The sequence below is a fragment of the Perca flavescens genome, chromosome 12, assembly GCF_004354835.1.
Source record: "Perca flavescens isolate YP-PL-M2 chromosome 12, PFLA_1.0, whole genome shotgun sequence".
Classification (NCBI taxonomy): domain Eukaryota; kingdom Metazoa; phylum Chordata; class Actinopteri; order Perciformes; family Percidae; genus Perca; species Perca flavescens.
In genome coordinates, this window is record NC_041342.1 from 12,976,997 (window position 1) to 12,983,687 (window position 6,691).

The window sequence follows — 6,691 nt, forward strand, 5'->3', positions numbered from 1 at the left end:
GGGTTCTGGTCTCTGCCAGTCTGATGTGTGTTCTGGTCTCCACAGGTCTGATGTGTGTTCTGGTCTCTGCCAGTCTGATGTGTGTTCTGGTCTCCACAGGTCTGATGTGTGTTCTGGTCTCTGCCAGTCTGATGTGTGTTCTGGTCTCCACAGGTCTGATGTGTGTTCTGGTCTCTGTTAGTCTGATGTGTGTTCTGGTCTCCTCAGGTCTGATGTGTGTTCTGGTCTCCTCAGGTCTGATGTGTGTTCTGGTCTCCACAGGTCTGATGTGTGTTCTGGTCTCCACAGGTATGATGTGTGTTCTGGTCTCTGCCAGTCTGATGTGTGTTCTGGTCTCCTCAGGTCTGATGTGTGTTCTGGTCTCTGCCAGTCTGATGCGTGTTCTGGTCTCGACAGGTCTGATGTGTGTTCTGGTCTCCTCAGGTCTGATGTGTGTTCTGGTCTCCTCAGGTCTGATGTGTGTTCTGGTCTCCACAGGTCTGATGTGTGTTCTGGTCTCCACAGGTCTGATGTGTGTTCTGGTCTCTGCCAGTCTGATGTGTGTTCTGGTCTCCTCAGGTCTTATGTGTGTTCTGGTCTCCACAGGTCTGATGTGTGTTCTGGTCTCTGCCAGTCTGATGTGTGTTCTGGTCTCCTCAGGTCTGATGTGTGTTCTGGTCTCCTCAGGTCTGATGTGTGTTCTGGTCTTTGCCAGTCTGATGTGTGTTCTGGTCTCCACAGGTCTGATGTGTGTTCTGGTCTCTGCCAGTCTGATGTGTGTTCTGGTCTCCACAGGTCTGATGTGTGTTCTGGTCTCCACAGGTCTGATGTGTGTTCTGGTCTCCTCAGGTCTGATGTGTGTTCTGGTCTCCTCAGGTCTGATGTGTGTTCTGGTCTCCACAGGTCTGATGTGTGTTCTGGTCTCCACAGGTCTGATGTGTGTTCTGGTTTCTGCCAGTCTGATGTGTGTTCTGGTCTCTGCCAGTCTGATGTGTGTTCTGGTCTCCTCAGGTCTGATGTGTGTTCTGGTCTCTGCCAGTCTGATGTGTGTTCTGGTCTCCTCAGGTCTTATGTGTGTTCTGGTCTCCTCAGGTCTGATGTGTGTTCTGGTCTCCTCAGGTCTGATGTGTGTTCTGGTCTCCAAAGGTCTGATGTGGGTTCTGGTCTCTGCCAGTCTGATGTGTGTTCTGGTCTCCACAGGTCTGATGTGTGTTCTGGTCTCTGCCAGTCTGATGTGTGTTCTGGTCTCCACAGGTCTGATGTGTGTTCTGGTCTCCACAGGTCCGATGTGTGTTCTGGTCTCTGCCAGTCTGATGTGTGTTCTGGTCTCCTCAGGTCTTATGTGTGTTCTGGTCTCCACAGGTCTGATGTGTGTTCTGGTCTCTGCCAGTCTGATGTGTGTTCTGGTCTCCTCAGGTCTGATGTGTGTTCTGGTCTCCTCAGGTCTGATGTGTGTTCTGGTCTCCTCAGATCTGATGTGTGTTCTGGTCTCTGCCAGTCTGATGTGTGTTCTGGTCTCTGCCAGTCTGATGTGTGTTCTGGTCTCTGCCAGTCTGATGTGTGTTCTGGTCTCCACAGGTCTGATGTGTGTTCTGGTCTCTGCCAGTCTGATGTGTGTTCTGGTCTCCACAGGTCTGATGTGTGTTCTGGTCTCCTCAGGTCTGATGTGTGTTCTGGTCTCCTCAGGTCTGATGTGTGTTCTGGTCTCCACAGGTCTGATGTGTGTTTTGGTCTCCACAGGTCTGATGTGTGTTCTGGTCTCCTCAGGTCTAATGTGTGTTCTGGTCTCCTCAGGTCTGATGTGTGTTCTGGTCTCCACAGGTCTGATGTGTGTTCTGGTCTCTTCAGGTCTGATGTGTGTTCTGGTCTCTGCCGGTCTGATGTGTGTTCTGGTCTCCACAGGTCTGATGTGTGTTCTGGTCTCCACAGATCTGATGTTTGTTCTGGTCTCTGCCGGTCTGATGTGTGTTCTGGTCTCCACAGGTCTGATGTGTGTTCTGGTCTCCACAGATCTGATGTTTGTTCTGGTCTCTGCCGGTCTGATGTGTGTTCTGGTCTCCACAGATCTGCGTATACATTTTGTCTGCATTGGACTTGGACTGAAGGCTGAGCTTTCTTTCTTTCTCATTCCACCCACCATTTGTTTAGGATGCCTTTAATCATATAAATCTTTTTGTGCAACATAATACATAAATAATTAGGTAATAGGTAAGTCCAAAAAATGTGGACATAAAACTCTGCTGTTGGCCTCTGCTTGTGCAAGAGCCAGTGAATGAGCACCATCTGCTGGTCTGGTGGAAGTATTGCCGTTGACTTGGAGATGTGTGACTCAAAAAACAGATGGGACCTGCACCCTGTTGTCAATGGACATGCGAGTATCCGGCAAAGTGATGTTAAACTCCATCCTTACACAACTTTCATGTGTGAATGGCTAAAGTAACTCAAAATAATAATGTTTCTGTTCTTACCAGACCTTTTACATCAAATACTTTCCATCAGGGCATTTCAGCCATCTTGCAAGAAATTACATCACAGTATTTTTTAATGCTGTAATATACACGTTTCAAAGGACTTTTCCTTAGTTGAAGCAATGATGCAGCTCCACCATAAGATGATTTGAAAATGATGATGGCTGCATCAATCTCTCTTTTACATTTCCAGCATGCATAGTGCAAAGAGACAGGTGCTTTTCTTTTTGAATATAGAACAAAAATCTTTCTGTTGACATTGTAGGAGTCATTCTGCAGAACGCAAAATGTTACCATAATTCCTTAGCGCCATTTGGACTGCCCAGAAATGTCATGAATCAGACACAATCCCTCCATATGTCCCATTTACTTCTGATGTAAATGTTTGAGCTGGGCTGCAGCGAGGAAACTTGCTGCTTAATTATTAAAAGTGTGTGCTGTCTGCTCCAAGGGGGAGATATTCTCTGGACATGATGTGACTGACCTTGTTTCTTTCAACCCATTCACACTCCCGCCTTGCTTCACTGGTGGATGTCACCTTGTCACCCACAGGGATGAGGGAGAGAGAGAGAGAGAGAGAGAGAGAGAGAGAGGTGGTCGGTACACATTCCTACACTGGTTGCTACTTACAACTTCTGCATTTACACACACACAATACCCAAAAAAAAAAAAAAACACTCACACATACACACACACACGCACAGCAAATCGCAGCATCCTCACGTATAGATCTCTGGCAAAGCCAAAGCGATGCAACTGCTTCTCCATTGTCGGACCCCTTAACTCCCTCCCTCTCCCCCTCTTTCTGTCCTCACTCCCCCCAATCTCTACCCCAATGCCTGCTAGCTGGCCCCGCTCTTTTCTCCTGGTTGTCATGGAGACGGCTAACAAAGCCATCACTTTTACCAATTTCCTCAGAGACAGGTGCTGGCACAATGACTGCTTCCTTGCCGGCTGAAAGGGGAAGGGGCAAGAGGGGTCCATGGGAACTCCAGGCGGACACTCTGAGGGTTGTCCAAGTGTCCTCCTCCCCAGGCCTTGCCGAGAAAAGAAGGCTAATTTGTTGTCCCTGTTTTCCCAGGGAGGGGGGATGCAGTAGGAAAGAGGAGGGGGGAGAGAGAGAGAGGCTGGGGGTGGAAAGAGGGTGAGCGAGTAAGAGAGAATGAGGCAGAGAAAGAGAGAGAGAGTGTGTATGCAAAAAGGGTGTCCACCAGTTTTCAAAACAGACCGCCTAATATCAGTCTCCTCTCGCTTTCTCCTGCCAATGGGTGGCAAGGTCCTCCTCCTTTCTCCCCTTGTTTCTTCATCTCCTCTCTGTTCTCCTATTCTCCTGCTACAAGTCTTTGGGCCTGGAAACAATGGCGAGTCATGGCATCATGACTGCAAGATGTTTCAATTTAGCTTTCAGCAAGCGTTCACTTCCCTCTCTGTGTGTGCATTTTTGTGTGTGTGTGTGTGTGTGTGTGTGTGTGTGTGTGTGTGTGTGTGTGTGTGTGTGTGTGTGTGTGTGTGTGTGTGTGTGTGTGCGTGTTTGTGCATTGTAATGTTTAGTGACAAATAAGATGAGCAGTAAAAAGAACACCAAGTATGTGTTGACCAAAAACAAACTTGTTCATGGCCATAACAATACATTTTTGCAACTGATACCTCTTACTGGTAATCATATGAAGGAACTGCAAATCTATATTGCAAATCACCATATATGCTATTGTACAACTTTTGACAGTCTAGTTTTGAGTGTGTTACTGTACCATTACATGAACTACATTTTTTTTTTATATCAAACTGTTCTTGACAGTTGTTCACTTTTTGCCTCATTGATATTCATCTTTAATATCACTGAGGCAAGCAAGGCTAACATCTAAGTTAATATTCAGTGCTGAAAATAAAATGTGTAAATTTTGTTTTACATCTCCACTTGATAAGATGATGTTTTCTTTAAGTCATTGTTTACTGGTTTCCTTCAGATCCTGGCTGACCCTCTGAAAGAAGGGCTGTCTGTTGGCACAACTACAAAGTATTTACTGCCCCTCTAGGGAGAGAAGCCATGGACTTTAAGTTTGAGGGAGGTGTATTATGTGTGTCTGTCTGTGCATGTGTGTCTGTGTGTCTGTTTATGAAGTTGTGTGAGTTTGTGCATGCGTGTGTGGGAGCTCTTGTTTGAATAGACCATACAAACGTTTTGTTGGTGGCACAATACTCTTTGAGGCAGCATGTGAAACACTTGCCTTCTGTAAAGGACATGCCATTCAGCTGCAAAAGACCCCAACGGCTGTTGTATTGGTCGTGTGTGTGTGTGTGTGTGTGTGTGTGTGTGTGTGTGTGTGGGTGGGTGCACATCAAAGCTTTGAGGCCCTGTGATTGATTAATAGGTGATATTTCCAAGGTGTTGCTGTAATAGATTCATGACAAAATATACAGTAGAAGCTTAATGGATGGATAAATGGATTGATCAAATCTTAAATTGACTGGTATGAATTACATTTGAATCTGAAAGTTAATCTGATATCTGAAATTCAATTTATCGAACTAAAGTTGCTGTATGAAAGATAATTTAATCATTATGGTTTACTTTCCCGTAATAGTTTTTTTGTAATGTAGTGCAAATACATTGTAACTTGTTTCTCATGTCAACATTGAAACATGCAACTTTCATAAATTATTATTTAAGGTTATTTATTTAAAATGAATAAATGACTGTAGAACATATCTCTGTAACTGGAATGAGATCAAGTTTTGGCTGTATTATTTATTATTTACTTCCTGAAACTAAATTGGGCTTGACATCCATCTTGGTTCCCTGATGTCATTCATCTACGTTTGTGGAACTGATAACAATAGGTTTTCAGTTTATTACATATTAAGATGATTAATGCATGACATAGAATACAATTTTGGTGACTAATTGTAACTCTTTCTTGGTTAGTTTACATGTCAAAGTGTGCCTTGCTGTCTGCCACACTGCCTTATATTCAAACTATCCCTCAGGAGCACCAAACTTTCAAACCTACACAGTGGCTTTACTATCTTAGCATTACTGTAAAAAGACTTTCACTCCTGCAGTCATTATTTCCTCCCAGTGTCATTCTGTATAGAAATGGTTTTTCTCAGGTTTTTGTTCAGATATATACTGTTTTCAGATAAAATTCAGGTTTGATACCTCCTTATATTATATTAGTAATACTTAGTAATAATGTAAGATTGATGAACTTCCAAATGTGACGTTTGAGCAGGGTGCCATGACGTTTACATCTTGGTTGCCATAACACACTGCTGACCAGCAGGAAGTGTTTCAGCTGTGAGGGAAATCCTCAAGTGTCACACTCAGATCTATGTTTAGCATCCATTACCCACCTTCCCTGTGACAAGAGAACTGAAATACCGGACTCCGGGGTGAAACAGGGCCAGGGAGATGAGTTCAACATGAGTAAAGAGTTTTCACAACAGAGACTACCCAGACCCGTCCTTTGGGTTTTCAGATTGATAGAAACTAAATATAAAACCCAAGTGTCAAAGCAAGATGATAATATAAGTTATTTTTTTATTTATTTCACCCTTATTTTTACAGGCAAGTCATTAAGAACAGGTTCTTATTTACAATGGTGGCCTGACAAGTGGCATAGCCACTTAGGGAAAGGGAAGGAGGGCTAGAAAATAAATACATTAGAAATACATACAGTTTAGAAATTACATAAAATACAATTTGAAATACTACACAGACAACAGTAAACACTCATCACGAGATAAGTGCACAGATACATGGGTGAGTAAGAGAGGTTGAAACCATTCAAATATTTAGCTGGAAAAATTATTATGTAGAGAAGCAACTGCATATGTCCGTGAACAAGGATGATATGATGGTTTTGAAGGATGAAATATAAATTAGTTTGTCCAGTTTGAGAATCTTTTGCAGAGCATTCCAGTCGCGATTGAGCGGCAGCAGATCGAAAAGATGGGAGACCAGAGGCAGAGTTGGTTATGGGAATGCTTGATAGACCATTTTCACGGCAGACATGTTGACATGTCATAGCAGGAAAAGCACAGGTGTATTCAAAACCGTTCATTAATGATGGCTGCATTCCACTTAGGAGAGGCCCTGGCATTGGGCATGCTGACTCACTGAAATATCTTACTGGGAAACTTGATGGAATTGAACCATCGTTAAGGTTATCAATTTCAGCTGTCCTTTTCCTACTATGACAAGTCAAAATGTCTGCTGTGAAAAAGGTCAATTGAAGATGAAG